Source organism: Mirounga angustirostris, unplaced genomic scaffold, assembly GCF_029215605.1.
Source record: "Mirounga angustirostris isolate CCGP_5_RB_7025 unplaced genomic scaffold, mMirAng1.0.hap1 SCAF_11, whole genome shotgun sequence".
NCBI lineage: Eukaryota > Metazoa > Chordata > Mammalia > Carnivora > Phocidae > Mirounga > Mirounga angustirostris.
The window spans coordinates 11,628,468-11,645,624 of NW_026991719.1; the positions used below are offsets into that span (position 1 = coordinate 11,628,468).

A 17,157-nucleotide genomic window follows, 5' to 3' on the forward strand; every position below is an offset into this window, starting at 1 on the left:
CACTCAGTTTTGGGTTGTCCCTAACACTCAATAATAAATCCTGCCGCAGAAAACATCAAAAAGGATAGGTACAAGATGGCAGGCTATTGACAAAAATAACACCCAATGGTATAAAGAGCTACAGTAACAAGCAGATGGGCTTTGGGACGTCGGACGAGGCCTGACAGATCTGACCAGTAAAGAAACATGAACCCTTTGTACACTCAACTTATTGCATAGACACTGAAAGGAAGAAGAGCCAAGATGTCAGCTCCCTGTGGTCCTTACTCGGAGAGACACCGAAATAAAAGCAGCTAGATAATGGCAGCATCAATGACAGGACAATTTCATGTCTGTGGACAAGACTTGTATTACATCACTCTCCGTTTTCTGCAGGCTAGAGTTGTAAAATAGCTCCTGTAGCTCCAGAAGCAGGTAAAAGGGGAAAGGTGTGGCGGGGATCTGCACTGAAACACAGATGTTCCTTCCACCGCCATACCAAGGGCTGTGAGGATACTAACTCATTGAAGAGTCACGGTAACGATTTACGGGTGGGGATATCATTAGAAGCATTTTGTAAAGAAGACATCTAAAGTACCCAGAAGGTAAGCTGAGCCGTTCCAAGTCACACAACGTGAACTGCAGAGCCAGGCTTTGAACTGGGTCTACGCTCCTAGCCTCCATATCCCTCTGCCTCTCTGCACTGAGCCAATTAGCTTGGCTGGACAAAGGTCCTGAGGAAGGAACGATCAAAAAAGGGAAGTTGCTCACGTTTATGGTTAGGAGCTCTGGAGAACTGAGGAAGGCTGAAAATCAGATGATCCGGTTGTTCTATACCTTGAAGAAGCTGTTATGCTTGTTGTCCTCTATGAAGGAAAAAGGAAACAAAAATCAGAACAAAATGAAGCTTCTGTGAGGGGCAGTGTTTTCTTCCTTCTCTAGACAGGAAAACGGGAGACACCAAGCAAATGGTGTTCCTGAGATGCTGGCAACCTGAGGACAGCCCACTGAGAAGAACCTCTGTCATGTGGTAGCCACATTTCTCCCGAGGACAGTCAGGTGGGCAACCTTAGTGGTAGGGACCAATGACTTTCTGTTGCTGGCCTGGAGGCTCAGAGACAGGAAAACACTAGAAACCCCCGCTTGGCACAGAATGTGCTTTCTCTCTCGAAAGCAGTGCTTCTCATTGGGGCAATCCTCCCCCACCCCCGCCACACACACATAGACACACACACACACACACAAAGGGTTGGGAAATGTTGCCCGAGAAGAAGTAGTATGCTGAGTCACTGACTCAGACACCACTCTGAACATCTGCAGGGGAAAAAAAAGAGCGTGGAAGAGGCAACAGATTAATGAGTACAAAATCAAGCATTGCCTATCTCATCCCTTGGTGAAACGGGTTCCTCAAAACAGCCAACAAGATGGATCAATGGAGCCCTAACTTGTTTTCTGTCTTAAACTATTAGTGTTCTGTATCTCCTAGAAAAATCAGATATCTGGTTCATAGCTGGAGCCAATAATTGAGAATCATGCCATGAAATGCAGTCTAAGTAATTTTTTTCCTATGCCTGCAACATCCTCAATCCACAATTAGGATCATCTAGTACCTTATGAAATGCCTGGACATCCATTTTTCTAAGTAGACAAAGAAATCTGGAAAACCTGAGGTGCTTCATTATTCGACAACAAAACTGATTCACTGAGAGCCCACAAGCATAGCCACTTTAACTTAATAGGTGCATTAGAATCATTTGAACTGCATTATAACAAAGCCAAAGAGCCACTTGGTAATCTTGGTCATTGCCAGATACAAACAAGCTCAAGAAACTTACAGGGACGCCTGGGTGGCTCAGTCGTTAAGCGTCTGCCTTCGTCTCAGGTCGTGGTCCTGGGGTCCTGGGATCGAGCCCCACGTCGGGCTCCCTGCTCAGCAGCCTGCTTCTCCCTCTGCCTGTTTCTCCCTCTGCTTGTGTGCTCTCTCTCTCTCTGACAAATAAACAAATAAAATCTTAAAAAAAAAAAAAAAAAACTGACAAAGAACAGCTTTCCCAAAACAAAACCCAAGCATATGTTGGAGAAAGAAAATACCCCTACCCCTCTGTATCAATATAGAAGAGAGAAGGAGCACAGTTTATTAAAGCAAGCACTACCACATTTACATGCTCAAAAGTATCTACAAAGTTCAGACAGAATTTTATATGTTTCTACAGTGAAGTAGAGGAAAGAATAATTCAGTCTTCTCTTGTCTCCTTGAACAATAAATGGATTCACTTTGTGAGAGTCTCCTATAAACCTCATGAGAAAGGTCATTTTGGAGGTGTCAAGGATCAGAAGGCTCCCGACCTTTCATTGTAAACTAAAAAGGTCAGGCCTCTTATTAGACCTATTAAGTTTTCAAGGAAACACTCTAAGGAAACGAGGGTAAAGAAGCAGCCAATCCTCCCTCTTCAAAGAAAATTCATCATTTTACTCTTATGCATAGGAGAGAAGTCAAAGGAGTAAGTGTAAGGTTAGCCCCGACTAAGTACCAGGCAATTCAGGGTACTGTCAATTCTCCTTACTCACGGTAGTTACATTCTATAAAATCTCCATAAACACTGAATTAGCAAACACTAAATCCCTGCTCCCGGGGAAATACAGGGCTAAGTTCCTGTGATGGTCTGGTCAACATTTTCTTTTTCTTTTTTTTTCATAATTCATACCAAAAAATATAATGGTCACATTTTCGTCACCCAATCAATACATAACTTTGTTTTGTGTGTTTCTGTTTAAAGACACTTTCTTGAGTACATATTGCTGATTCATTCACATCGAACTCACAGCCAACAGCACTGTAACTCAGGCCTGAACAAAGCTTACCCAACATGTGTATTTTCTCCATAAGGCATGTGCCAGCCTCCTTATACTTACAAACAACACACAGTGCTTCAGCTCTACGCTTGCAGGCCATTTTAAACAGTGAAATGACCAAAAAAAAACAAAACAAAACAAAACAAAACCACAAAACCTGTGCACTAAATAGAGCCAAAAAATAAGGACACTTGTTTAGCCTGAGAGCTGAAACTAGAAAGCAGAGCATGGTCTTATTTGGCCTCAGTTGGGAACATGCACTTTGGGGGACTCAAACTTTTTGCCACTCTGTGCATTTCTGTGAATGATGGTGAAAGAAATTTAAGTATTGATATTGGGTGACAAATTCATTTTACCAAGTAGGCAAATTCACAAATACCACTTTACAAATAATGAGGATCAACTGGATGTCACCCTGTTTACACCTTACAAATGACCTTGCAAAGAAGGCATCATAATCTCTACTAAACATTAAAAGAGGAAGTTCAGAAAGGTTAAATAACTTCCCCAAGATGACCAAACTAATAGGTGATTGATTTGGTAAGTAATTCTTGGGTGTCCAGTGTACCATGCTGGGGCTCGAAGCAGGCAGGCAAAGTAGAAAAGACTGGTGGACTCAGAACTCAAGGCCCATTCAGGGGCCGTCCCTCAGCTCCTATTAAGACCCTTATGTGATACGGTCAGACAGACCCTCTAGTTGCCATGTTCATGTGCTCTTCTCTATCAAAAGGAGCCTTCTAGAAAAGCAGTGAAATACCACCTGACTAAGAAAGTTGAGGTCCAGCCAGAAAAGGACCACTTTACCCAAACTGTAATTTGCGGGCGCCAAAATTTGTTCTTCCTTAGCCAAACCTCCCGGTTACCCAATATGGTGACTTTGAAGATGTCACTGTTGCTAGAAAGATCAGCTGGCACAAAGGTGAGCCATCCTCTCCAACTTAAAGCTTCCCTTACCTCATACAAATGGTTCAGTTCTCAGCCTGAAATGACTGCCTATCATCTCTCCTTTCACTGAACTAATTCTCAGACATGTACAGCCCCCAGCAAGTTCCCCCAGAATCTTCAGTGAAAAAGAAATGAGAGTCGCATCGCTGAGCTTAGCTTGGTCCTGTGCCCAACCTGGAGGAGAATCACTGCCCCCCCCCACCTCCCACCCCTCCTCCTCTCAGTGACATGACCACTGGTGTTCCCGACCCCCAGCTTGAGAAGAACTCACAGTTCCTTGAGGCTGGACCCTGCCATCTCAGGGCAAGAGCGAACTTGAGGGCGGCAGCTCCAGGAATATTCTGAGTTTTTCCTGGAGTAGCAGGAGGGACTTGAGGGAAGAATTGGCTTTGCCAATTCTGAGTAAGGGATGAAGATACACTCCTTCATAATTATTACTAAGACCCTATTTTATGACCAGGCCTGGTGAAACAATGGAACACGTGTGTTGGGTTAAGAGTGCTCCCCCAGAGCTCACAGAAAGGTGTTGTTATACTAAAGTCTAAATATGGCACCTTTTCTGGAGAGGCCTGTGGTTGTACCCATCAGCGCAGAGTTCTAAGAGTGATATATTCCCAAAGGCACTGAGGGGGGATATCTTAACATGATAATGCCTGGCCTTATTTGAGGAGAATGGAAAATATTTCGTTTAGCCCATATTTGATACCTACGTTTCAAATGAGACTTCTTATAACTTACAAAAGCATTGGTAGCTTAAAGGAAACAGCTAATGGAGAGGACAGATGAAAGGAAATACGTGCAAAAGAATTCTTAGTATTCTTCGGGTAGTCTGGTTTGCCACCTGGCTGAGAAGTTCTACTTTATTATTATAAACATAATGTAGAGAGTAAGAAGTTCCCATAAATGCCAAATGCAGATACTTAAGAATGTTTTGAAGCAATTTCTGTGAAAAAGAACATTCAGAAGGCACTGTATAGACCTTATTTTTTTTTAAATGTTGATGTTTCCAACTAGATCACTATCTAGAAATTCCAAGCTTAAAAAAGTAGAAGATTTAAGAAAAGAGGCTTATTCCTCGTTCTTTAAAGAAATCAACTTTTTTTTTCAGGAGCGGGAATAAAATGAGATATTTAAATAGTTTAAATAGTGCAGAGGGTTAAGTATCACATAATGGTTTAACTATAATACACAGTGGCTCGTCTTAGGTACCGTCCTTTGAGGAAGTACTATAATTGAGATCACAGTAAGTTTTTTTTTCCTTGAGAATAAAGCAACTAAGCCAACTTTAATGGTTCCCAAGGAGGTTTTATGCCTTTGTTTAAATACCTGCCTGTGAGTTACTTAGTTCCATTGAAAAAATTGTAATCAATAGAAAAGACATGTTCCCTTTTGGCAGAGCCAGTTCCTAAACCTGGAAGTAACACAGACTGGTTGGTCAGGAGACAAATTGCACGAAACTCTAACTGGCTTATTAGGGTCACGTCTTAGTTGTGAATCAACCATGGTGCCTCGGGCAACATGCTGATCCTAACTGGTGTCTTATAATTGGTGTCTTGCCAAATAAATTAATGAATGGGTGATCATACTGGTGACACACGGGGGGTGGGGGGGGTGGAAGAGGAGGCAGTGAATGACAATCCCACCCATGAAAACCCATAGGAACACACTGCTCCATAAACTTACTACTTCCTCCTTTGAATCTGGCCTTTTCAGAAAAATTCAACAATTTCACCTCTTTGCTTTCTAGTATTGCAGATTTATTGTCTGCTTTCTTAAGTAAACATACCCATAAGCCAAATTCATTTTCACCTCGGGGAAGGATAAACTGTATAGGACCTAAGAATGGCGCCAGGAAATCTGTTCAGCCCCTTTCCTACAGTAGCAGCAAAAATCTCAGTGTTGCCAAGTTATCTTAACAAAGTTGATCATGTGTAACTAACTATGGTATGTCATTATATGCTAGGATATCCTACCATTGTAGCGATATTTACTATACCTGAATAGAATGACACCATTACCTTATCTCTACAGAGGTACAGAGAGACTCAGGAGAGGAGTTTAAGGCAACTCTTTTTATGATGCCCTTAATGTGCCATAAATCTAACTGTAAGACTTAAAGTTCATCTCGATGTTTCCCTACTTCTAAAAAGCTTTTAGGCTATGGTGGATAAAGTAACTTGTGCTTTTTCAATTTGATGGCTAACCTTTGAAGGGGATTCTGAGAGCCAAGAGACTATCATTGCTGCTACCACCCATTGGATTCAGCAAACATATGCTGGGTTCCTCGCATGTGATTGGGTGTGAGCTGGGTGCTAAGGATACAGATGAATAAGCTCATGAGCACTTTTAGTCTAGGAATCATAACCAAACATCTGTGTAAACAATGCTATAAAGAGAGACATGAGCTGTGATAAATGCATGTACAGTGTACAGTGAGACCCAAAGGAAATCATCATCAATTCTGCCTAGAAGATTGAGGAAAGGCTTCACGGAAGAGATGAAATTGAACCAAGCCTTGAGTAATGAGTTGGTACCAAGGTAGCTTAACCCCTTGCAGTGAAGTGGTATTTCTCAAACTTGAGTGATAAAATGATAGCAAAAGAAATGGTTTGGCCTCTTGGAGTTGACTTACAGTATTTTTTATTCCAGTGATATTTTGAAACGTACATACATAAAACTAGGTATAAAATCCTCATGCTTTTATTCTATTATAAAATCAAAACAAATTTACAAAATAAATAAGATCAAAGTGACAATATCAATGGACTCCCAATTAGCCACCTTTCATTTGATGTAAGGGATGATGTTGTTTTCCTGAAACCAAATCGCTGATGTTGTTGATGTTGTATCTTCTGTTTCTCTGGCTTATCAAACTAATGTGTACAAAGTAATATACTTAAACATACAATAGGACAAAAGAGCTTATGATGTAACACTGCAGTTGTCTTCCTTTGAAGAAACCACTATTTCTAATTTTGTCTGATAGGTACTGCTGTATTTCTCAATAATTTGCTTATACTGATATTTTGTATGTATGTATCAACCTTAAGCATTTTGTAACAATTTATTGATTTTTAGATGTAGACCTAACACTGTTACCTACTGCTCACTTCCCCTCTATATTCCACCCAATAGAGTGACAAGCGTGGTCACCTCTGAACGTTCAACAGCACTTTAAATCTCCATGTCTGGAGCTATCCAACACAAGCTCTTTCTCTTTTCTCTCATTTTATTAGACAAAGACAGGAGTACCCCAACCTTCCTTCAATGTCTCCTCCCTCCCTTTCATCCCTCAACTAGTGTCAGCTATCCCTTTCCTTGCATGATAATATTTATATCCTGAATTATAACCATAGTTAAGTTTCCTGTGATTTGTCTATAGATTGATCCTAAAGGTTAAAAACCTATAAGCTTTGTTAACATTGGTTTGACCAAATATTGTTCACCTTAGAACCAAATGATGTTCTCCAGAGGAGAACAACCCCATTGTGCCTTGTTATTTCAGCTAAAAAATAGGGGATAATAATTTTACCTACCTCATAGGGCTGCTGAATTAGTGCATGTAAAATATATAGTGCCAATACATGGGAACTCCTCAATAAATATTAGCTTTTATTACATTTCCTTCCTATGGCTTTCAGAGGAGAATGTCCCCAGGATCAGGTTTAAATTGATTATCTTCTTTTATATATTTGGCCGATAGCTTTTTCCTTATTCTACATCATCTCCAAATTGTCCATTTTGTCTCTTTTTCTGATCCCCTTTATCTGGACACTTTCTTCCTGGGTCAACCTGCATGCTCCTGTGTCCTTCCTCCTTTGACTGAGCTGGATGTTCTTTAAGTCAGGTCATGATCTCCAGGTCCTGGGATCGAGCCCCATGTCAGGCTCCCAGCTCAGCAGGGAGTCTGCTTCTCCCTCTCTCTCTGCCCTTCCCCCTCCCCCTGCTTGTACTCTCTCTGTTTCTCTCTCTCAAATGAATAAATAAAAAATCTTTTTTAAAAAAAGAAAATTAGATTTCCTAATTTCTTGGAAAACTTCCTATTCTCCATCTTCTCTAACCTCACTTCCTTTAATTCTCAAGTTTCTACTTTAGGTGACTGAGAGGGTATTTGGGCCACTTACCAAAACAGTAAATACATACAGAAGGAGGAGCAGATATAGTGAAGAAGTCAATTTTGGAAAAATGCTTTGCCGGTGGGACATCTAGGTAGAGATCAAGATTATATGCTCTCTAGTCAGAACGTTTTCCTCTCCCTTTGTCTACAATTCCCTAAGAATGAGGAATATGTCTTATTTGAAGTATCATTGGGGGGAAAACATTCACTTGGAAAATCTGGGGGGAAAAGTGTATTTACCAAAAATCCCATTTGTCAAAATGTGGTTTCTCAATTATGCCAAAGGTCTCAGTGCAAGTGAACATTTTTCCACTCCCTGGAATAGGCAAACAGTAACATTCATGATAGACAGGGAAGAATTAATGCTGATTCCAAAAGCATAAAACTGGCAGCCAGGGGAACAGAACCAAACAAGAGGTTTAAAAATCATGTCTCTTCCACCCTTTTCCTTTCTTTCTCTAGTTCCTTCCTTTTTAATCACATATTAACAAAACATTTCAGCTCTCATATTCCAGGGTAACTCGTAAGGCTTGGAGTATGGTATAAAAACACTCCAAGGTCATAAGACATTTCCAGTTGATTATGCCATTTGAAAGAGAGAAGAGGCTTGAGAAAATGAAATATTAAAAGGCCTCTGCTGAAATTTTTCCTGGAACCCTATGGCTGCCACTGCACAAAATGTTCCCTTTTACTACAGGAAATCGGAGCCTTGGGGACCCCAGCAGTTGTTCAGTTCATTTAAGCATTTAGCCCACAGGCATTTTAAGATGGTTCCTAAGGGATTCTCCTTAGCTCCTTCCCACTGTTATTTTCTTGACACAGCGTTGGCAGCCATATATGCTAGAGTGTTTAAGCAGGCTCCAATCTGGCCAAGAAATACATGGGTATTAGGAAGCCCTAAAGGGGCGCCTGGGTGGCTCAGTTGGTTAAGCGACTGCCTTCGGCTCAGGTCATAATCCCGGAGTCCCTGGATCGAGTCCCGCATCGGGCTCCCTGCTCGGCAGGGAGCCTGCTTCTCCCTCTGACCCTCCCCCCTCTCATGTGCGCTCTCTCTCTCTCTCTCTCTCAAATAAATAAATAAAATCTTTAAAAAAAAAAAAAAAGGAAGCCCTAAAGAATGAGCTGGTTCAAGAGACTGTTGAGAGGTGGAAGTAGGCTACTGATAGCAGAACACCATCTATCTTGCAGGAGACTGAACTTCTGACCCATACAAAAGATTTAGAAGTCAAAATGGTACCTGGAGAAGATACAGTTTCCTTTGTGTTATGGAAAAAACATGTTATTATAGATCTTTATAGGTCAGGAATATTGTAGTGAACACTATGAGGGACTTCCCAGATGTCCCCTCAGGAATGAATGACTTCTAGTTCCAGATGCTGGGAGCCCTCTGCAGGGATGGTCTCAGCTGAATCTAATAGACTGGACCAAGCTCACATTCTCTTTTGAGGGCAACTTCATCCAGTGATGAACAATGCAGGGGGCATAAAGGCCTAGACCCTGGGACATGCCTGGACAAGTCTGAAGGGCCATCCCGGCTCTAATGTCCCCCATGGGATGGGCTGACCCTTTGTTTAGAGTGCATCCCAGCTCAATTTCTCTCTAGCCCAATCCTGCTTCATTTCCCTCCCTTCTGTAGGTGCTGATCCCCAACACTCCCCAGTAAATGCCTCGGCCCTTAACTCCAAGTACCATCCTAGACCATGTCCAAGTCGACTGCCCAGGCAACCCTGCTTGTAACCAATGGGGAGAGCTGAAGTGCAAGCGCCTTGCTAAAAGGCATCCTGACACCTCCAAATCTACGGAAGCAATCTCTAGATGTTCGTGTGGTGTTGCAAAGTTTATATAGCGCTTTCATCTCATTAGAGTCTCGAGTCCACTCTATGACTTAGGGATAATTTTATCTCCATTTTACAAATCAGGAGCATGAGTCTCAGAAAAGTTAAGTGACTGCTGCATGGCTCAATTCACTAACCCATCGGTGAGAATCCTAGTGATGGTGGTATAAAAGGTGGCCTTAAGTTTGGGAGCTAAGTTTGACTGTTATCTCCTGTATTTTTTCCATTGCTGCCATAACAAATCATCACAAACCCAGTGGCTTAAGACAGCACAAATGTATCATCTCACAGTTCTGTAGGTCAGAAATCCTGGTAAGCTTAGTTGGTTTCCTGGCTTCGTATTTCACAGGGCCAAAATAAAAGCGTTGACTGACTGGTTTCTTACTGCGAGACTCTGGGAAAAGTCAGTTTTCAAGCTCATTCAAGTTATTGGCCCAACCCAGTTCCTTATGGTTGTAGGGCTGAGGTCCTAATTTCCTTGCCAGCTATCAATCAGGGACTGGCCTTTGCTCCTAGGGGCTGCCCACATTCTTTCTTACGCTTTCTGCGTGTCCCCCGACCCCAACATCAGCAGGTCGGGTCCTTCTCATGCCCTGAATCTCTACAACTTTGTTTCTGCTGCATCTCTCTGAATGAGTCTTTTGCCATCCTCTTCTGTTGCATCTCTCTTCTGATTTTGGCCAGAGAAATTTCTTTGCTTGTAAAGGCTCATGTGATTAGACTGGGTAATCCAATCTAAGCAATCCAGGTTAATCTCCCCATTTTAAGGTTCAGTAACCAGAATTACACTGGCAAAATCCCTTCACTACAATATCTAGATTAGTGTTTGATTGAACAACTAGGGGACTGGAATCTTGAGGGGATATCTTTGGAATTTCATCTACCACACTGATGACTTATGTATCTAAAACAGATGGCAGACTCAGGGCCCAGGGAGTAGGTTGTCGTCTGATACATTTGAACCTGCTAACTTTGATCGCTGCTTCTGAGAGGGTGAACACCACCGAAATGAGCACTATGAAAAACCAACAATATTACCCAGTATTCTTTACACTCAGTCCCCATCTCCTTGACTACTCTCTGGTCCAAATATCACTGATAGTTCTTTACAGGCAGGGTTTCCCAAATGTTCCTAATGATAGTATTCACCTGTTTCCTAGGACTCTCCTCTCTAGGTCCTGAATCAGTGAGTCTGGGATGGGGGCCCCAGAAATTTATACTTAAGAAGTACCCCACAGGCCTAAGGAAAGATGAAGCTACATTGCCCTGAGACCCAGGCCCTTTACTGCCACTACGCGTTTGCATTTGCTGTTTCCTCTGCCTGGGTTACACCTCCCCCTGCTCTTTGCAGGTCCAGCTCCTCCCCATCCCTCAGGCCTTAGTTGTCATGTTCTCTTCTCAAAAAGGATCTCAAAATACCATCCTGTCTACTTGAGATTGGTTCTTCTGTCTAGTTATATTTCATCCCCTCACAGTTTCATTTCCTGTACAGTGCTGATCATAATCTGCACATATTTTATTAAAGAATTTGCTTGTTTCTTATCTACCTCCCAAACTAACATGTAATATTGAACAAGGCAAGGACCATTTTGCAATTTATTGCTTATACTGAGCACACTGCTTGATACTCAAAAAGTGTTCAGTGAAGAAATGAATGAATAAATGAATGAACTGCAGCAAACTCATAAGCATATTACCACGCTCCGATAAAAGCCAAAGTCCCCTAGGGCAAAAACATTCCTTAGAAGCTCAACTGGTGATCTCCCCATTTTCTCAACAAGAATATGTGGGGAAAAATGAAATATTTTTGTCTAATTTGAGTAAACAAACTTTAGAGATGTGGATGCAATAGTCAGTCACCCAATATATGTGTAACCTTAGTATTTCAAATATTAATATTAAGAGTAATAATATTATTCTCTATCCCTATAATAGTTATCACAATTCTCTGCTTAAATAAATATGTACCCAAATGTGTATAGACTTTCACAAATGTTAGTAGATAATCTAAACTGTAGGCTAAAAACTAATTCAAATGTGCCTCAATTGGTCACTGTAAGTGCTATGTCTAAGTCCTATCCTTTGGGGAGCCAAAGCACCCCTGAAACTGATTTTGTTTGTATATATTTCAGATTTGACTCATGAGTGAGTAAACAAAATGAAAACCTCCCTCTTCCTTCACCAGCCCCTAGATCTCTTCTCCATCTTTCTCTGTTCTTCTATGTGCCCCAGGAGGCTGACTTCTATGGACTGCATCACTCAGACCTCTGTAACCTCTGGCTTCTGGTTGGGTTTAGCTAATGGGGGGTCACCTGGAGAGTAATCAGAGCACAGGAGATTTTAAAAAAAAGAGAAAAGGTCAAAGTAATTATTTCTGTGACTTTTTCCTAGTTCCATACCATTCTTCTGTGACAACAATCCCTATGGCGGGGGGAGGGGTGTGTGTGAGGGAATGTCTTCCGTGGTTCCAGCTATCACTGTGCCTGGTAGTTCTGTTTCCTCTTTTGCCTCACCAGGTCTAAGGGTGCTAACAGCCTCCTGATATTGCCATACTCTGGTGCCCCAGCATCCCTTAACTCTACCACTACCTCTAAACAGTTCCTTCACTAAAAAGATATGTTCAAAACTCCCAACTAAGTATACTGTTTTATTCTGGGACTCTGACCCATTACTCATTTTCCTTAGCCCAATTTCCCATTTCATGTGTGTGATTACAAGATTAGAAAAGCTGAGGGGGCATTCCTAGAATATCTTCTGCTCCTGATCATTATATATGACCATTTGGGATGCTAAGCAAAATTTCTTCTGTCTTCATAATTCTAATGTTTTAAAAGATTGAGAAAGGCAAAAATAGTTCACAGTTGGATAGGGATTTTCTTCCCTGCTTAGCAGAAATTAGAGCTAATACTTTAAAGCTGATTTGAATTTTTTTAAACGAGGATGCCAACCTTGAGTACTTATATTTGAAAGCTTAATTGTTCAGCTTTAGAGCATTTTCATTGATTTATGAATGATAATAAATCATTTGAGTGGAATATTTTGCTTATAAAGTGCTTCATTTGGCTGTATTTCAGGAAATGCAACATACTTGTAAATGTATGTTGTAATATGAATGGTTCAGAAAACAAACAGATAAAGAGCTAATAAAATTTCCATTCTTTGAATCACTAAAAATGGGCCTTAGCACTTGAACAAAGCTCATCTAATGAGTATTTACCATTTTGCCTAATTGCAAAGGGAGCACTTTCTACAAATGAGTTATAAAATACCCTATGCCTACCTCTGCCACCACTGAATTTTTATACTGGCAAATGAGGTATTGCATGGAAAACGCTTTGCATCTTGGGTGGAAAGGACACACTGGTGTTGTGGAAACAGTGGACTGGGAAGTATTCTAACTATGACATGTTCTACAAATAAAACTTTCAAGAAGTTACTTCATCTATTCATTCTTTGGGTTTCTCATCTTTAAAGCAATAGTAATAAAACCTTCCAACTTCATAAATGATGAGTAAATACATTAGTTTGTGTTCCCTCCAAAACAGAGCCTGAGACAAGGACTAGAGAGCAGGTGGTTTACTTGGGAGGTAGTCCTGTAAAGCAGGAATGAGGGAACAGGAAGAATGAGAAAAATACAATAAAAAGATTTCATGAATGACCTTGTTACCACCATGAATAACCCAAACTCACACCCACTGGGCACTCTCTGAGCATCCATGTAGAATGATTCTCAGAGTTAGTTCTCTAAAGGGAAGCAGTGGCTAATGCATTTATCCAGCGACTCTTCACTTGTTGAAGGCTGCCACCAGATATTAACTCCCTAGCACCTCCAGTTGTGCCTTCCAGAGGTTAAGAGGACCTCTGGGGTCCTAAGGCAGAAAAGAACAGCAATGCTTGAGGTCAGATGCTTTTAGGGTACATGGAGCTGTCCACTTCAGAGGTGCTGAAACTGGAGGGATGTGACATGGGGGGAAAATGTGTCTGTTAGAGGAAATATACTTCATTTTTTAAAAAAGATTTTATTTATTTATTTGACAGAGAGAGATAGCGAGAGCAGGAACACAAGCAGGGGGAGTGGGAGAGGGAGAAGCAGGCTTCCCGCCAAGCAGGGAGCCCAATGTGGGGCTCGATCCCAGGACGCTGGGACCATGACCTGAGCCAAAGGCAGACGCTTAATGACTGAGCCACCCAGGTGCCCCCAGGAAATATACTTTAAATGCTTTTAGTTCATAGCCTGAACTAAGGCAGTTGTGGTGGGGATGGGGAGGAAGATTTCAAGAGACATCTGAGATAAAAATGACAAGGCTCATGACTAGATGAATAGAAAAATCCAGAATGAACTTGATACTTCTAGCATAAAAGGCTAGATAGATAACTGAGTTCATCACTAAGATAGGAATATGGTGCTAGGTCAGTTTTGTTGAAGAAAAATGAAGAGATCTGTATTAGGCAATAGTTGGTTGAGGATAAGGCATCTGTTCACTTTCCAGTTTCCACAATGTTGAGAAAGGCAAATATTTTATCATTATGATGTAATTCTAGAACTCTAATGCCTTGTGGCAACAGCATTCTCAACCTAGGACAGTAAGTGGGAAATTAGTGGAGTTTCCTTTTCTGTAACAAATAGGCAGTAAGAAGAATCAATGAATAGGTTTCATATTAAGTGATGTTGGAGTTGGGAGTATTTAGTCCTCTCCATGTCTGATATTTCCTTCAACATGGAGGGATATCCATTAGTGTTGTCCTTCTGGTCTCTCCATCTGAAAATGACTTCTCAGCCCACCCTTTTATCAGAGACTTGTGGTTTTCCAGGGACACTGGTCACTTGGTAGAGTTAAGTCTGATTGATTCTGGAAATCCAGTTGTCCATAAATATAAACCACATTTTCCCAATATCCTAAATACTTGTTTTCCCTGTGAGTTTAGAGCTCAGGTAGTAAAAAGGGATACTACTAGGGCTCCCTGAACAACTACAAATGAAGGTCATTCAACCAGAAAGAACCTCCAAAGTCCTGCCCACAAATTGCAGTTCATTCCAGAAAGGTATTTGCAGCAAATAGAGATTTAATAATTACTTAGGAATAGGCTAGGTTTCAGAAATGAAATAAGAGCACACATTTCCAGGAATTTAACAAAGGGATAAACCAGAAATCTAGACAGAGCTTTGACCTTGAATGGCCCCACCTGATTAAATATACAATTATATATGTAATCAGAGTGCATAGATAGAATACACTGAAATATTGGAAATATAAAGGGATTTTAAAAAGGAAATATTTCCTTTTGGAACAGAACATCTTTATAGGACATACTGATCTAATTTACCAGAAGGGACAGCATTTTCTGGCTATTTCTCTTCTGGGGTCAGACAGCCAATTTTCCCTGTTACCAGGCATCTTGGCAGAATTAATATCTCTTTGTGCTTGAAAGGACCTTAGAAAATTAATTTAGCTCCCTTATTTTCTGCTCCCTCTAAACCAGGGTGAACAAAGTTTTTGTTGTTGTTTTTTCATAAAGGGCAAGTAAATACTTTGGATGCCACAGGGTCTCTGTCACAATAATTCAAGGCACTGGAGGCAGCCATAGACAATGTGTAAGTAAACGGGTGTGGCTGCATGCTAAGAAAATTTGGTTTCTAAAATAGGTGGTGGGCCTGTAGGCTGTGATTTGTCAATCCCTGCCCTAACCAGGTGCTAAAATGTGGTCGTGGACCAGTGCCCATCTAAAATAAGGGATTCTCAGGGCACCTGGGTGGCTCAGTCATTAAGTGTCTGCCTTCAGCTCAGGTCATGATCCCAGGGTCCTGGGATGGAGCCCCGCATCGGGCTCCCTGCTCAGCAGGAAGCCTGCTTCTCCCTCTCCCACTCCCCCTGCTTGTGTTCCCTCTCTCGCTGTGTCTCTCTCTCTCTGTCAAATAAATAAATAAATAAATAATCTTAAAAATAAAATAAGGGATTCTCAAGGGTCCACAGTGAGATAGGTACAGAAATTGACAGCAAGCATTTAGAAACTTGCACTGCCTTTGGACATGGTCAACAGCCAAGCACATGGTATTTGTAGTAATTCATTCTTGCTGTATTTCACAAAAGCATCAGGCAATGATGAGTTGGAAATATAACACTGTTCCTTCAGCCATACAGTTTGAGAAGCAAGACTCTAAATTCCAAGCTCATCCTCGTTTTCCAGACAGGCAGTGAGACTCCAAGAATGGAGCTGCTCTGTGTCACCCAGCCAGATAGAGGAAGAGCCAGAATATGAACCGGGTTTCCTGATTCCTATCCCAGTGATGTTCCCCCATCTGGTACAAATTTCACAAAATCCCCTGTGTGGTACAAAGTCTATGTTAATGACTTTAAGCCTTAAAATCTTTTTCACAAGGCCACATCTATAACTTTGAGCCCTTCTGACTGCCCAGAAGTTTCGAAGATCACATGCCAAATGATTTCCTGTCAAGGCAGAGAATAAAACCCTTCAGCTTCTGAACTTCTCATCCTATGTCTGATGCTACCCGGGCGCAGGCTATTGCTCCAAGCCAGTCTGCCTTTCTCGATTATTTAATTAAGATTCTGTAATTTCCAGGCCAAACAGCTGTGAGAAAATAAAAATTAATTATAGTACCCCTTTTCACCCCCACTCATGCAAAGTTGCTGGGTCATGAGGAGGACCCTCTATAACTCAATGAAACAAAAAGCCACATTATTCCAAATATTCTGCCCCCTTCTATTCCCTACCATCCACCTGGGAGATTTTCAACCCTCACTTATACAAGGGAAAAAAAATAGCTACTTCTGTACGCAGAGAGAGTCTGGGTAGCTATTAACAATACAGTGAGTGATGAGGGGCAAAGGCAATGTCACTGGAAGATGGAGCAGCTGACATAATTTGTGGAGAGCTCTTTAAGGCCTACAAATCTAAGTGATGCCAAAGATTCATTGACCGTGTTAGCAATAGCAGCTTAAAGAATGGTTACTTAAAAATGAAGAAAAATATGGATTCAGAAATGAAAAAGATGACGATTCCTGCTAACCTAAGCCAGCCTGTAGGGTAAAATGGCCACACCACGGTAGGTCAAGGATCAGTTCTAGAAACAACTGCTTGAATTTTATTTAGAGGACATTTAAATGCCTGAGTCTCTATTTCAGATTCCACTGATTTAACATCATTGGTGAATGATTTGAGACTTGGGCCAAAGTTTGCTTCTGTTGAATAAACTCTACATAGATTGGAAACAATTAATGTCAGACACTTATAATGGACTTGATTCATACTGATAGACTTATTTCTAGTTTTATACCATTTTTCTCTGTTCCTTAAATAGAACCCTCAAGAGCCTTCACTAGGTGACACGGCAAACTTACTTATTTTCTCAATATCTGCATGAAACAAAAGGCATTTATTTTAAAATGTCCTCTAGTTCATATGTTCACA

At 41.2% G+C, this 17,157-nt stretch overlaps 1 long non-coding RNA gene across 1 annotated transcript in view; it reads right to left on the reverse strand.

Annotated features, from left to right (window-relative positions):
- The window catches only part of LOC129045800 (uncharacterized), a 239,935-nt gene that overhangs the window by 199,337 nt on the left and 23,441 nt on the right, over positions 1 to 17,157 (reverse strand). The window contains exons 2-3 of the long non-coding RNA XR_010406040.1: positions 1,815 to 1,968; positions 751 to 845 (exon numbers count right to left, since the gene is read on the reverse strand). This is a non-coding gene — a long non-coding RNA (uncharacterized LOC129045800). The remainder of the gene's footprint in view (positions 1 to 750; positions 846 to 1,814; positions 1,969 to 17,157) is intronic.